This window comes from Ascaphus truei, chromosome 6, assembly GCF_040206685.1.
Source record: "Ascaphus truei isolate aAscTru1 chromosome 6, aAscTru1.hap1, whole genome shotgun sequence".
Taxonomy (NCBI): Eukaryota; Metazoa; Chordata; class Amphibia; order Anura; family Ascaphidae; genus Ascaphus; species Ascaphus truei.
In genome coordinates this window covers 66,299,551-66,315,634 of record NC_134488.1, presented here as the reverse complement: position 1 = coordinate 66,315,634, position 16,084 = coordinate 66,299,551, and positions in this window count along the sequence as shown.

Here is a 16,084-nt window from a genome sequence, read left to right as displayed (position 1 = left end):
GTTACTTAGGCAGGGGTATATAGAAAGGATTCTTTATTGAGGCAGCCACTGCAGTTGATATTACAGCGCATTCATCATCTTTTAGGATGTGTCCCAGACCTCTGTATGGTACCGGCCTTCTAGCAGTCTTCAGGCCTTGTGCTCTATTCAGAACTTGGGGAGGCAAACAACCCCAGGAGGGGCTGAACGCCTGTCTCTCTCTCACAGCCGGGAGAGACTCGGAGCGCTACTCCTCTACCCCATGAGGGGGAGAGCTAGACTGACTATAATTTGGAACACTTGCTCTCTAAGGCACTGAGGGGGTGGGCACAAGGTCTGCACCATGATTGGCTGTACACAGACCCAGTTTCACCTCCACCCTTGTCACTCAGAGAAGCAGCATGGGGGGGGAGGGGGGAGGGGGGTAACCCCAACCCCAACCCCACAGGATAGCCTGACACTGCCTTTAGCTACTAGGACTTATATGTCAGGAGGCAGAAAGTATATTCTGAACCAGCCATGGCTACCTGTACATCCACAAAATCCTTCTTTTCACTACAAAAGAAGTGGCGTGTGTTTCTGCTGCACCTCATGTATAACTTTCCCGCTGGAGCTTTCATTGCCCTGATTCTTAATCTCATTCACATGGGGATGTTTTAACAACATTATCTTTTGACCAAACCTGTTTTTTTAACATAATTAATAAATGACGCCTAATTTTTAAATGTGTTAGCATCCTTTTGTATCTTTTCTTCTATGAATTATCTACCATGGATGGGAACACACAGGGGTATCCCATCACACTACGTGAGAATGAAAGTGTGGGGTGTAATCAATCTCTGGAAGTATGGTTTTCAACGCTATCCCCTGAACTATGTTTTGAGGTTAAAACAGACAGCAGCTATTTGTGTGCGGACCCTTGTTTGCTAACTCATTAGTCATTGCTAAGACCTGGTGAGGCATCCTGGAAGACGGGAGGGAGTACAGACCAGGCAGTAGAGTGAGGCCAACAAAGCGCTATGTAGAAACATGCATGTCTAGAGCTGGAACACGGAGTGCCATCTGACTGGAAGAAGGATTTCCGTAGATTAGGGGGGTGTACATAAATCAGCGTTGTGAGGGGATCACAACTTCCAACAAATGGATAATGCCAGCTGCAGCCTCTGACGTGGGATACGCTGATCTTTTAATCCAGCCGCTCATACAAATTCCAAGCCAGACCCTCGCTTATCCCTCTCTATTGTGCAAACCATAGTGTGAAGTTTATTAGATGTAAATACTCCCTGTTGAACAATCGATCCCAACCCCGTCGATGATCCAGGCCTGTGAAATGCATGGTTAGCAGAGCTGTTCGGTTAGATATTATCTGTAGGAGGAGCATTATAAAGTGTGGTGCAGCCACATTCATGGAACGGGCAGGGTAGATAATCTTTTCTTGTATGGCATGGATAGATTCTTACATAGAAGACGTACCGACGAAAATTAAATTTCTATCTTGCAGTCTGAAAATTCAACAGCATTTGGCTCTTCTTTATGTAATAACAATGTATACATAAAGAAGAGACCCGTGAGATTTGAAAAGATCTGCAAATCAATGGTGGAAGTATGATGGCTTTAATTATGGGGTAGTAATACTTTTTCATTTGCAAACCTGGAGCGCCACTATTTTTTTAAATTAATAACTTGCTGTTCTACTTAATTTGTAATGTACAAGAAGATTTGTATTAAAAAAGCTCCATCACTTTTGTTTCCTTTTTAAAAAAAATTATTTACTGTTTTCAGCATGTAAATATTGTACAAAACCTCCCCAAATTAGGTTCAGAGCTTTATCCCAATGTGTATCAGGTTTCAAGTCTCTTCGGTACCACTACTTTTTAATGGCACTTCAACTACTGCATTACACTTTATTACATACAGTATGTAAAGATGAACGTTGGCCCATTCAAACATATCACAACCTACATTGCAACAACACTTCTCCTAGAAACACAATGGCCCAAATACATCAAGCAGTGGTAAGGAAAACTGGAGATGTTATCTCCAAAAATTACTACATTTTTTGTCAACTTGCATGCTAGTTGGTAGTCTGGGCCTGTAACTCAGGAAGTAGGGGTTCCCCGAGCCTGAAATCAATGCTGTTCAGCTCATGAGACCCCCTGCTCCCGCACAGTATTAATACAAATTACATTAAAGCAGCTTCATTACCATAGCAGTTAGCCGATAAGGCAGTGAAGGGGTTAAGGCACAATAGCTGCTTTATTGAGGGCAGAGAGGGTGAGTGAAGCGGGTACTTGGCCCTTCATTCAACCCCTCTGCCCCCAATAAACATTACAATACATAATAAGTACCAATACATAACCCACCCCCTGTACCCCAACATAAAACCATTTTTATTTAATTTCACACAGGATTGATAACATAGGCCAGCGTTCACAAGGATGTGACGTCACTTTAAGGGATGATGTCACATCCTTTTGAACTAAGGTAACCTATCACATGGTACAGCAACCGCTGGGATTGTCTGCAATCAAATTGGCTGTAATACCATGTGATATGGCCATGGGGTTTGAAGGATGTGACATACCTCCTTTGCAGATGACGTCACACCCTTCACCAAAAAAAAAGAGGCGGGCACATGATACAGCGTCCAATCAGATTGGAGCTGTACCATCTGACCCAAAAATGTGACATCATAGGCCATATTTAAGGCCTTGACGCCTCATTTGAGCTCAAGAAGCCGACGTGACAACATCGTGCTGTGGATCTTACATGGGGTTTTTGGATTAACAGATGAAGATTGAAGATGAAGAGAAGCAATAAATAATTACAGATAAAGAAAGAAGAAGATATTAGAAGATCAAAGAAAGAAGAATTTTGTTACCTGGCCAGGATCTTCAAGGTGGATGGCGTCGGATTGAGTTGGATGATTGTCACGGGAGACCAATGCTTTTAACACCAAAATATCCGGATCCTTTGATTGAGCAAAGCAAGAGATAAAATAAATTGTGATTTATTTACAGAATAAACATACACAGCTTGATTTACAATTACAACGAAAAATACACTTACTAGTTACGCTGTTAAGTCTTGTTACAGGATGGAACTTAGATGGAACTGCCTCCTGATGGGCTGCACGGATTATTATAGGGTTAAAACTCCCTATACCTAACCTGGCCAGACAATCTCTGTGTGGGAATAAATTATCCCACCTATCCTGGAGTTTGCCAGTCCTGTGTAACCTGGCACTGGGAGCTTCAGCATAGCAACTGGACATGTGCGAGAAACGCCATATTTCCCCATTTGTCATGCTAGACCCCCTGCCGGCTCGGCGCCGGAAAGTCTGGACAGAGCAGCCATTTGGCAGGATGGCTTATTGAAGTCTCTTCCTTCACCCCTTCTTGCTAACACAGGGTCTAACATTCCATACCCTTACTAACACATGGTTAACACCTTCATATCTTGGACGGCCTTTGAAACTGGTCCTTTGAAGCTTAGGGGCAGAGTAGCCACGCTGGCTCCCATGCAAATGGGCCTTCATCCACACTGAATGACTTCCTCTGAACATTACTTTAACAAAACATAACCCTTGAGGACTTTTATACATCAATTTTTATATACCTTTATAAAAATTGCAGCATAACCTTTTTAATGATTTTACTCCAGCAGCACTCACAGCCAAACTCAGCGCTCCAGGACCTTCCTAGCCGAAGTTAGCTAAACGCTATGCGCTGTGCTGCAAGCTGCTGTTTTTTTAAAACCTTTTTTACTTTGCGCGGTTTACACGGAAACTCTGTTGCAGTAACCCATATATTTAAAACATGATATGATTCTCGCCACCTTATCCCTGGTGGGAGACACACAGATGGTTTTTAATACAATTACAGTATTACAGCCATCACTGGGTCACAGAACTAACACTCTTTAACTTAAAACAACTATAACTCTCTACACCTTATACTTGGTGAGAGATGTACTGAGCCCCACACTGGGTTCTGGGGTTTGGGCATATACCGGGACCTGTAATGTAATTCAGTTCCCTGCCCGTTCTTACTGTTCTGGTCTGTGCTGAAGCAGGGAGATTTGGCGGTGAGCTGCAAACTGCTTTCTATGGAGGATTTTATCCGGTGGTCTGTATTGGTCATGTCCTCAGGAATCTGGGGGGATTCCTAAGTACATGTTTCGGGTAACCCGCAACACTGGCCCCCTTCTACCCAAACACACCCTGACGTAATTTTACTGTAAAATCACACCTGAAACTCACGCCCTGCACATCTCCGCTGGTTGGCACTCCGGGAACAGTAACAATACACATAGACCTTTATTACAAATGCAGTTACATGCATGATTGGGTTGAAGACCTGACAATCACAATTCCCCCATATGGCTCAGGGGCACCCAGCCGGGCCAAATACCTTTATTAATGGCCTGTGTACCCCCTCACTGTCACAATGATGTCACGGTACGCGAGCTTCCTGATAACCCTGGATTCGGAGGGCCAACGCTTCTAAAGGGAAGTTAAATATTGAATGTATGTAAATGTATTTTTTTCCAGGTTTTTCGATTGGATATGTTTTTGTTTATGTTTTACATTGCACATTATCTCATAATGTATTCATCTGTACCCATTTAGGGTACAGATAAATACATTATTAGCCAATGCATTTTTTTGGGCAAATGCTTGCTTTGTATTGAGTGTTCTTTTTTCTATTTGTGATTATTCTGTGAATGTGTTTCTATGTCATTGTGCTGGCTTATGTTGTATTTTTGTTTTGAATTGATTAGCGTTTTTAAGGAATGATTTCTTGTGTTGGCTCCTTGCTTTTAAGTGATGTGTTGGATAGTGGATTTAACCTGCAGGGACCACCCGAGGACCCCTGGATGCCCACAGGGACCACCCGAGGACTCCCCGAAGCCCACGGGGACCATCCGGGGACATCTTTGGGGCCCCCGGACACCTGTGGAAACCACCCGAGGCCCCCAGACACCCGTGGGAACCACCCGAGAGCCCCCAGACAGACGTGGGAACCACCTGAGAGCCCCCAGACACCTGCGGGGACCACCCGGGGACCCCTTGTGGGGCCCTCGTACACCCGCAGGGACCACCTGATGACCCACCAGGGGACCAGCCGAGGGCCCACAGACACCCGCGGGGACCAACTGAGGACCTCCGGACACCCATGGGGACCACCCGGGGACACCCGCCAGCCTATGTTATCAATCCTGTGTGAAATCAAATGAAAATGATTTTATGTGAGGGTTCAGGGGGTGGATTATGTATTGGTGCTTAATATATATTGTAATGTTTATTCGAGGCAGAGGAGGTGAGTGAAAGGCCAAGTACCCCCTTCACTCAACCCTACCGCCCCCAATAAAGCTGCTGTTGGTCCCATAACCCCTTCATTGCCATAGCGGTTGGTCGCTAAGGTAATGAAGTTGACTGTACATGCATTTTTATTGCATGGGATTGATGCCGAGGGTCTCTGGTGCTGATATTAATTGATATCCGGCATCAAACCGATGCAGGAAAAATGCATTTTTATTTCTAAGTGCCGTCTCGCCATATATCGGCAGCTTCTCACCACCTTCTCACCAACTTTTCCTGGCAAGACAATTTGGAGAGGAAATCGCAATTCTAGAGCAGCGATTAGCCTTGATAAGCTAGAATAGCGCGAGTTTGACAAGCTGATGATATGCGGCACTAAGTGTCTTCTCGCCACACGTTTGGCGATTTTTTTTTTGACAATTTTTTTGGCCGAAAAGCTCTCTTATCGCCAACTTATCGGGGCTTACTGAATAGCAGTAGGCTTTTTTGGCAATAAGTGGCTTATTGCTGCGTACTGCATAAGACTCATAATGTGTAGCACCTGTTTCCCCTGCAACGAGAGATCTGACTACTACAGGGGTATTTCCTTGGTACTGTAGCTCACCTGCTGGTTACAGGAGGTCTGACTTCCTCCACGGATGTTATGTTGGAACAGCAACAGGGCAGGCTTTTCCTTCTCAGGGTGCAGCAGGATGGTCCCCACAGGTAATTCTCCTTCACAATGACCACACATTATAGCTGGTACAACGGCATGTTTATAGGGTAGACAGCATGGCATCATCTCCATTCCCTGGAGCAGACCCCAGGGGCTTGAGTCCCCAAGAGTCCCTCCTTAGCTCCTTTACCCTCTTGTAGGGAAAAGGGTATCACACCACACCACAGAGCCTAATCATAGCACAACTCAATTTGGTGGAGTGTCAGCTTTTATACCCGGGGTGTGTGTGTGTATATTATATATATATATATATATATATATATATATATATATATATATATATATATATATGTATATATAGTGGGTGTGTGCGTGTGTTTTGTAGGAGACAGCTTACAGAGACTGAAGTGCTGCTATAGCAGGGGTTGCTGGGATTTGTAGTCACTGGGCCTTCCCTTCTGATTGCCTGTGGATGCTTGGCATCCACACCCAAACTACATCTCCCAGCCAGCAGGCAGCCAACAAACAACAATGACGTCACTTCCGTTTATAATTTTCGTGACAATTTTCATTTTTCTTCCCTATGAGATTTTTATGTATGTCCCTAATCACAATTTCTCAATATAGGATATTAAACAGGACACATAATTATATAGATTGTATTTTGGGTTTAATGGCATCTGAAATCTAAAAAAATAAAAACTAATAATTGAAGACCAACCCTACAGACTCCCTAGTAGAAAAAAATCTAGTAGAAAAAAAATCTAAAAAAATAACTTGCACATAACCAACCACTATATAAAAAAAGGGCGATCACAAAATGACAATGTATAAACCATAAAATATAAAATATCAGAAACCATAATAATAATAATAAAAAAAAAGAGGAAGATAATATAAAATGTGTGGGGAGCAAGAAAGGAAGATAGTTATGTTGTGTAAAGATAAAAATATGTATTTGTATATCTCTGCGGAGAGATGAATGCCCTTAAATCAATATAGCTAGAGACCCCAAGGAACTCGGGCTGCCAACCTATGAATCCAGTATGTTTATCTGCGACATAATTTGTTGAAAGAGTCCCCTCCTCGCTTATTTGGGACCAGTTCCACATCCTTGATGGTCAGGCCGTCTGGGTTTTTTTTATGGTGACCCTTTAGGTTGCGCATACATGTGTCTTTGCTTAGGGTGAACGGGCTGGTCAGCTCTCTCCCAGTCGCCATCATACAGTTCTCAATAGAGATGCAGCTACACACCGGATATCTTCCAAAACTGTGAATTATTCATTGTGCCGTTCGAACATCGCAATCCTCCAATGGAAACCTTCACGAAAATATTGGGCTTGCACAAACGATTTCTCACTTTGGGGCCTATGCAGAAAGGTCTGATAAGTCAGTTATCGACAGCTTTTCATCAAAAAAGCCTACTGCTATTCTGTAAGCTCCGATATTTTGGCAATACTAGAAATTTTCAGCAAAAAAGTTTTCAGAAAAAAAAGCCAAGCACACGGCGATAAGCCACTTATTGCCACTTATCGGCAGTTCTCAAACTCGCTCAATTCTAGTAGCCCTAGTAGAATTGAGATTTCTTCTCCGAATCGCCTCACCAGAAAAGTTGTCAAGAAGGTGGTCAGAAGCTGCCGAGACACGGCAAGATGGGATTTAGAAAAAAATGCAACTCTCTTACATATGTTTTAAGCATGGACTCTTTTGAGCGGACTCGTATTGCTTATTATTTGTGAGCCTTTTTTTTTTTTTAATCTTTTTTATTGGCAACAAACACGTACAGACATGGGTACATTGAAGTCATGGGCACATGACAACATAACTTAACTGGGTTCGGCGAGGTGTTGGCCAATAGAATTTTCCTTTTAAGAGGAAAGAAAGAAGGAAGGAAGGCAGGGGGGGAGACGAACAGAGAGGGAGGGGTAGGGGGGAAGGGGGGGGAGGATGAAAGAGTCCTTGGGAGCCTCCGACCTCTCCCCCCCATTGGCGTCCGCACACTCTGGGCCTAGTGCAGGCCCAGACCCTGCGGTCCGAGCCAGGGATCCCAAGTGTTCCAGAACTGCGGCATTTTTTTGTGGAGCATGGCTGTGAGCTTCTCCATAGACATAACTTTGTCTATCCTTCTGATTACCGTGCTTCTCGCAGGAGCATTGGTCTGCTTCCAGGCCGCCAGACCGAGCATCTGGCCACAGTCAGAATGGATGAGACCAACCTGGATAGTGGCGAGGGAAGGTCATCAATAGGTTTGCTCAGCACAAAGGTCAAAGGGACCAGGGGGAAAAGAAGCCCCGAGGTCTCTTGGAGAAGCGCCTGGATTATGGTCCAATACCCCTGGATCTCTGGACATGACCACCAAATATGGGCCATGTCTCCCTTTTGACCACATCCCCTCCAGCACAGATCATGCATGCCGGGGTAGATCTGGATCAGCCTAGCCGGGGTCAGGTACCCCTGGAATAAAATTTTGGAGATGTTCTCTTTTGTTATTGTACAAATTGAAGTTTTAGCGGCCGACTCCTAGACATCCTCCCAGTTGTCCATATCTATTGGTATGTTAAGGTCCTCGGACCATTTTTGCATGTAATGGTGGGTCGGGTGGTCGGATGCCGACTCCATCCCTCTTTAGATCTCCGAAATCAGACCCCTCTGGTAGGTGCCTTTAATGCATAAAGACTCAAATCTGGTTAGTGTGGGGAATTTGGAATTTTGGGAAAGGGATAAAAGAAAATGCCTAATAGCAGGTTGCTGTTGAAAGGCTGGTACAGAAATGTTGCCTGTTGGCTTCATACTTTGTGTTCGTCTGATTTTTTCCCCACGTTTTTTCCACCAGTATTTCCTAAGTATTTTTCTCTTATGTACTGTTTTTTTTTTTTTTTCAAAGGTGTATCTGGTAATACAGTTTTTGGAGAAGGTTCACTGAGTTTTTGATCACACAATTCCATTCCTTTTGGTGGTGACAATTCCATTCCTTTTGCCGGTTACAATTCCATTCCTTTTGGCGGTGACAATTGCATTCCTTTTGACAGTGACAATTGCATTGGTTTGGGCGTAGACACTTTAATTATTCTTTGTGGAGAATGTGGAATAGAAGTCTCTGGAGAAAACACACAAGCATCTAATGAACCTACAGATGATGGGCCTGTAAAGCATACTTGTGAAGCAACTGCAGAGGCCCGAAGTTCATTATATTTCATGAAGCTGGAAGCAATTGATTGCATACAACTATTATGTATCTGAAATTTCAGACAATTTTTTAGCAAACGTTCTTTGATATTTTTCAATTCAATGAGCATTTGCTCATGAACCCCCATCAATTCTTGATGACGTGATATGTGGCTTTGCAACAAACGGTCTTCCGATTGCTCTATAGAAGCCAACTGTTACTAATGGGCACAATCATGATGGTCACGAGGAGGTTGGTGATGGCTTAATCCCAAACGATCTGTATACATTAATAACAATAACGATGGAGAATCAGACATTCCCGAGCTTATTCCAGGAGATGAGATAGATATCTCAAAAAAATTTTTTTATTGATTCTCATAGAACTACTAACGTTCTCATTGTGTTAGAAAAATGGGCGAGGATTACATTTAAATAACACATTCAGTTATGACGTAGAACAAATACAAAATTACATTGCTGCTGGACAATTGTGTCTCACTAATTGTGGAAACATGGAAACTTAAACTATTGAGTATGCCATGCAGCATGACATAGAATATTTTTGGGATGTACTTGTAATGATTAATGCTGTTCATTTGACACAAAAGCACAATTTGTAGCTGACTGCAACATCAGCTGTGTAATTTTTCTACATAACTCTATTGTCAGTCACATATGCAATTGGCACATTTTCAATTGAATGTGTTGTTGTGGCATACAAGGTGCAAAAAAATAATCATATTATTTGATGTGCTCACCTTCAATTAATTGGGATGACACGTGTTGCAGGGGATGCCACCTGTGAGACGACACGGGATGCAGTTGCTGCCACCTGTGAGCCGACATGGGATGCAGGGGCCGCTATGTTGTAGAATGTAGAGAATATTGTTGTTAATTAGTTAACGTATTTGTAAGTTCAATTATCTGTTAGATTACTACATAACAGTATTTAATGACTGAGTTTTTGTATATGGGAAAGTTTTACACTGATCATCATCAGCTGTTTATGGTATGTCATTAATTTAAATATTTAAAATGTAATGAAATATGTACCAATACAATGTTAATATTACTACATACTATGTGAATGCATCTATGTATGAATGTGTGTGTGTGTGTATTAGTGTTAATGTTGACTCAAATAATAAAATTAACATTCACTATTCCACTGGCATCGACTATTAAATAATGACATCCTAACATAATTGAGTAGTAAGTGTAATTTGCCAACATGTAAAAAATTAACGAACTAAAATTACACTAGGGTAAAAGTACTGACCTTGGGGAAACTGGTGATCGTACACACCAATATCCCTATCCCCAGACAAGCCTTCAACCATGATGGGCGTCAAACGAGCACTCAGCTGCTCCTTCAACAGAGTGAGATCTACAATGGGGGCAGGAGGTCCTTCTACAGTGCCTGAAGCATGTAAATGGCTTCTTTGCAATTTCGACTTCAATTTCCATTTTATATCATCAAATCATTTTCGGCAGTTACTATGAGTTCTGACCTAATTGCCACATGCCGACACAGAAACTCTAATCTGTTCTCACAAATCTCTTTTGACCGATGATGCTGTCCTGCCTTTAGATATGCAGCACAATAACATTGATCATGGACATAACTTATAATACAATAAAATATTACACACGTGAGTATTTAAAAAAATACATTTACATTTAAATGTCAGTTTTATGCGAATGCAGAAATGGTATGTTATACATGGCAATTATTATAGGAAAAGTCCTTGTTAATGAATTTCTTACCTACTAAGTGACCATACAGGCGGTCATAATGCTGCAAAATACCAGTTACAAGAACTCTGTTTTCCTCATCGTTGAAGCGTGTATTTCTTGGTTTTTCTATACGCTTCTTACGTGCAGATGCAACCACTGAGGTCTCCTGCTGCTGACTGCCCTCCCCTTCTTCCAATGGAAGAGACAGCATGAGACTCTCACCAGCACTCACCCCACCACCACCAGTCACCACACCATCACTCCCCTGACTCACACGCCTACTCCCACTCCTCCCGGCCGTACCTAAATCAATCACAAATAAATAACAAATATATTAAATGACACACTCTCAATCAAATTTCACTCTCGCAAGACAAAAAATTGGTAAATAAAATAAACAACAGAAGACAACTATCAAAATTCAAAACTACTGCAGCAAAACCAAATCCTCCAAACGCCCAGCTCAGTCTGTCTCTCACTCACTCACTCCCAAAAACACAGAGAAAGATTACAAGGAATACAACATTTAAATAAGGCGCTTGACAAATTGTTTGACTCGCAAGGTTTTCGCCCACTGTGGCAAAAGTTTTATCAATACGCCACGCCATTTCCTAGTTTTTATGGACACGATCAGAACACTGCTGGCTAGTCGCCATTTTTGCAAATGTTGCTATCACTGGTATTCGGGCCTTTCTGCATACCGTGATAGCAATGCTGTCAAAAATGGCGATTTAAAAACCTAGGCAATTTTTTCTATCGGACTTTACTGCATAGGCCCCTCGATCTTCTGCATGAGCTCAGTGCAGTATATATGTGGGAAACGTAGGTCTTTTCATATATGATATTTATTTTTAATGTTGCTTATTTTTTTATTGCAGTGATGAGGTTATTATACTCGTAAAGTGCTTGTTTTTTCTGCTTATCTTCAGTTACTTACCAGCTTACATTGTTATGGGCTGTATCCACCGAGTCTTATGCCACTCACAAGCATGTGACATGAATCCCAGCTATTGTCCATTGTGCAGCATAATAAAGAAAAACCTGGCGCCAAATAGTCAGTGGAATGTCCTGTACTCCTCAAGGGATCCGCACACTTGCTCGACAGACCATGCAAAGAAAAGAACACAAACAAACAAAAATCATAGCGCAACACTGTAGGGTAAGCAGTACTGCACTAATACACACAAACAGTTAAGAATCCTAGCGACTATTAAAATAATTATTTATTAAAAAGAACTATGCCAAGACCGACAATGGCAAATACAAGGAACCGCAGGTCATCCGGAGCACAAAAATTGGAGCCCTACTTACATACAGCAAGGTTTAAACTCGCATGGTAGGAACAAGTCCTAGGTAGAGATGATCTCCCTGGCGGGTGATGCCTCTGCTCCACTGCGGCTCAGACACCAGTCAGTCCTTACGATGGTAACCGGAACAGCTCCGGCCGTGGGGGCTGGTGTGCGGGGTCCACAGCTCTGCACCGCGTGTAGACACACGCCTCACTTCCTCCTACGGAGCAACAGGAAGTCTCTGCGCGCCCGCGCGCGATAGTGCCCGTTGCCTTAAAGGAACAGCTGGCAGGCTGAAGGGAAAGTTGGGCTCCAAGGCCAAATGTCCTTAAACGTCCAAAGTCAGTCAAATAGTGGCTGTGCCACTAGCCCTACGCGTTTCGTAGATGTCACTCTACTTCCTCAGGGGCTTTGCAGTCTTTAGACAAACTAACAGAATGAATGAAGCGATTTGGGAAAGAGGCTTTCTCACCCCTCTGCAGTTCAGCAGCCTTCCTTCGTAAGGACTGACTGGTGTCTGAGCCGCAGTGGAGCAGAGGCATCACCCGCCAGGGAGATCATCTCTACCTAGGACTTGTTCCTACCATGCGAGTTTAAACCTTGCTGTATGTAAGTAGGGCTCCAATTTTTGTGCTCCGGATGACCTGCGGTTCCTTGTATTTGCCATTGTCGGTCTTGGCATAGTTCTTTTTAATAAATAATTATTTTAATAGTCGCTAGGATTCTTAACTGTTTGTGTGTATTAGTGCAGTACTGCTTACCCTACAGTGTTGCGCTATGATTTTTGTTTGTTTGTGTTCTTTTCTTTGCATGGTCTGTCGAGCAAGTGTGCGGATCCCTTGAGGAGTACAGGACATTCCACTGACTATTTGGCGCCAGGTTTTTCTTTATTTTGGTTTATTCTGTTAGTACTGGCAGTATCACCGGGCAGCCATCCTTTATTATAAGTTTTTTAATATCACACTGTGTATTACACTTTAGCGCTAGTTCACATTTTTTTCTTCACCATTGTGCAGCATATTACATCCTTATACTTTCTGTGAGCTTTTTAAGCTTTTGAATATATTAACCATTTTCCTCCCCAGATATAGGGGATGAAACGAGAGGTAACTCTCAATGTAATACTTCCTGGTAAAACATTTTATAAATAAATAAATAAATATAGCGCTGACAATGTGCACCGCACTGTATATATTATTTTGAAGACCAAAAGAAGTTCCTGTCCAAAAGAGCCTACAATCTAATGTTTGTGTCTGAGGCAGGTGGAGATAACGTGACTCCCAATGTCACAAGGAGCAGATACCGGGATTTGAACCAGGTGTATCCACTGTTCTTATCACCAAGTTACTACTTTCATCATGCGTTTGAGTCAGAGGGAAAAGATCAATGTCAGTCTACCAGGGACCTGAAATCAGGTAGATTTGGATGTTCGGTACCCAAAGAGATGGTATTTTATTGGAAATGGTGCTTATATTTAGCAGTGTGACTCCATTGAAGGCTTTGCAATGTTCATGCTTAAAATTAGTGAGGCAGACAGAAAACCAGAGAGAGGGGACATGACTGCAGTGTGGTTTAGTTATTGGCTCCTAGATATCTATCCAAATGAAGACACAATAAAAACTCTGTTAGCAGCCAATAAATCTAGGACAGAAAATCCCTTCTTGACACCCTGAATATGAACTGTCAGCAGAACCATGGGCCTATTAATTGTTTTCATGCTGACTAAACGTGTGACTTCACTCTCTAGCTCTTTCTTCTTGTCACATAAAGAATGTGACTTGCCCTAACACTGAATCTGTTAGACGCCGCTGGGAATTCTGCATTGCTATATACGTTTTCCATTAACTACCAATCTGCATTATTTCATTGTAAAATCGTTTTCTACCCGTCATAAGCTTCTGAATGAGAGGCAGTATTTAGCGTTTCTGTTAGCACAATGTCATGTTAACCCCCCTCGCTGCCAGAGCACTGAGATGCAATACGTTACTGGCGTCTCTCAGCAAGGGGCTTACCAGTTCTGGTCTGTTTTGCTGTCACAAGACAATCTAGATCAGGGGTGGACAACTGCAGTCCTCAAGGGCCACCAACATGTCAGGTTTTAAGGATATCCGTGTTAAAGTAGGTATATCTCTAATACCTGACCTGTTGGTGACCCTGGAGGACTGGAGTTGCCCCCCCCTGATCTAGACACAATCCTTCTTCTGCCATCATTCTCATTATTGTAAAAAGTGATATTTTGGCTTATGATGCCTTTAGGTGCATTAGCACATAGATGGTGTACATGACATTAGCACATAGATGGTGTACATGACATTAGCACATAGATGGTGTACATGACATTAGCACATAGATGGTGTACATGACATTAGCACATAGATGTTGTACATGACATTAGCACATAGATGGTGTACATGACATTAGCACATAGATGGTGTACATGACATTAGCACATAGATGGTGTACATGACATTAGCACATAGATGGTGTACATGACATTAGCACATAGATGGTGTACATGACATTAGCACATAGATGGTGTACATGACATTAGCACATAGATGGTGTACATGACATTAGCACATAGATGGTGTACATGACATTAGCACATAGATGGTGTACATGACATTAGCACATAGATGGTGTACATGACATTAGCACATAGATGGTGTACATGACATTAGCACATAGATGGTGTACATGACATTAGCACATAGATGGTGTACATGACATTAGCACATAGATGGTGTACATGACATTAGCACATAGATGGTGTACATGACATTAGCACATAGATGGTGTACATGACATTAGCACATAGATGGTTTACATGACATTAGCACATAGATGTTGTACATGACATTAGCACATAGATGGTGTACATGACATTAGCACATAGATGGAGTACATGACATTAGCACATAGATGGTGTACATGACATTAGCACATAGATGGTGTACATGACATTAGCACATAGATGGTGTACATGACATTAGCACATAGATGGTGTACATGACATTAGCACATAGATGGTGTACATGACATTAGCACATAGATGGTGTACATGACATTAGCACATAGATGGTGTACATGACATTAGCACATAGATGGAGTACATGACATTAGCACATAGATGGTGTACATGACATTAGCACATAGATGGTGTACATGACATTAGCACATAGATGGTGTACATGACTGTTCAACATTTTAAAGCTACAGTATTTATCTCCCCCTCCCCCCCACACACGCATGTAATATTGAAGCACAGCAATATATTTTTATTCCTCTAACACTTTCCCCTCTTGAACACTGGTATTACATCTGTTATGTGCCAGTCCTCAGGGAGGACTGCTTTGACATTTATTAGTCTTTAATAAATCTCTTTGAGAAACCCTGAGATATAATCTATCAGGAGTCCGGGTTTTATTTATTTTCTGTTTCTAATGGACTCAGTGATTATACCTTTACGAATGTTCTCTGAGCAAACGTGGCTTCCGTGTCCCTCCCCCCTGTATCTGTTAAGGGTAAAACGGATGCAAAGTGCAGGTCAATACATTGAATTTGGCTTCATTCGATTCTGCCTGTGGCGCTGTCCGTGTCTCAGCATTCTCATTGCGCACGCCCCATCATTTATTTTTATGGCAATAAAAGCATTTTGGGCAATTCCTTGCTTCTTGACTGATTTGTATTCTAAGGCGGCATGTGAATTTTCATACAGAGTCATTTGCATTTTCTACTGGCCTCCCTGTATGGCTCCGAGGCCGCTATGTGCTGGAAATATTTTCTCTAATAGAATTCCGCCTTGTTCCTATAAATCAGAGAGCCGTATGCTTTTTAGAACCTTGAGATATTAGAAAAGGCAACTTCATGGGGACAGGGCAAGATGTGGGCATGGTGTAGATTATTTCCATAGAAAGAATCTTATACTATATA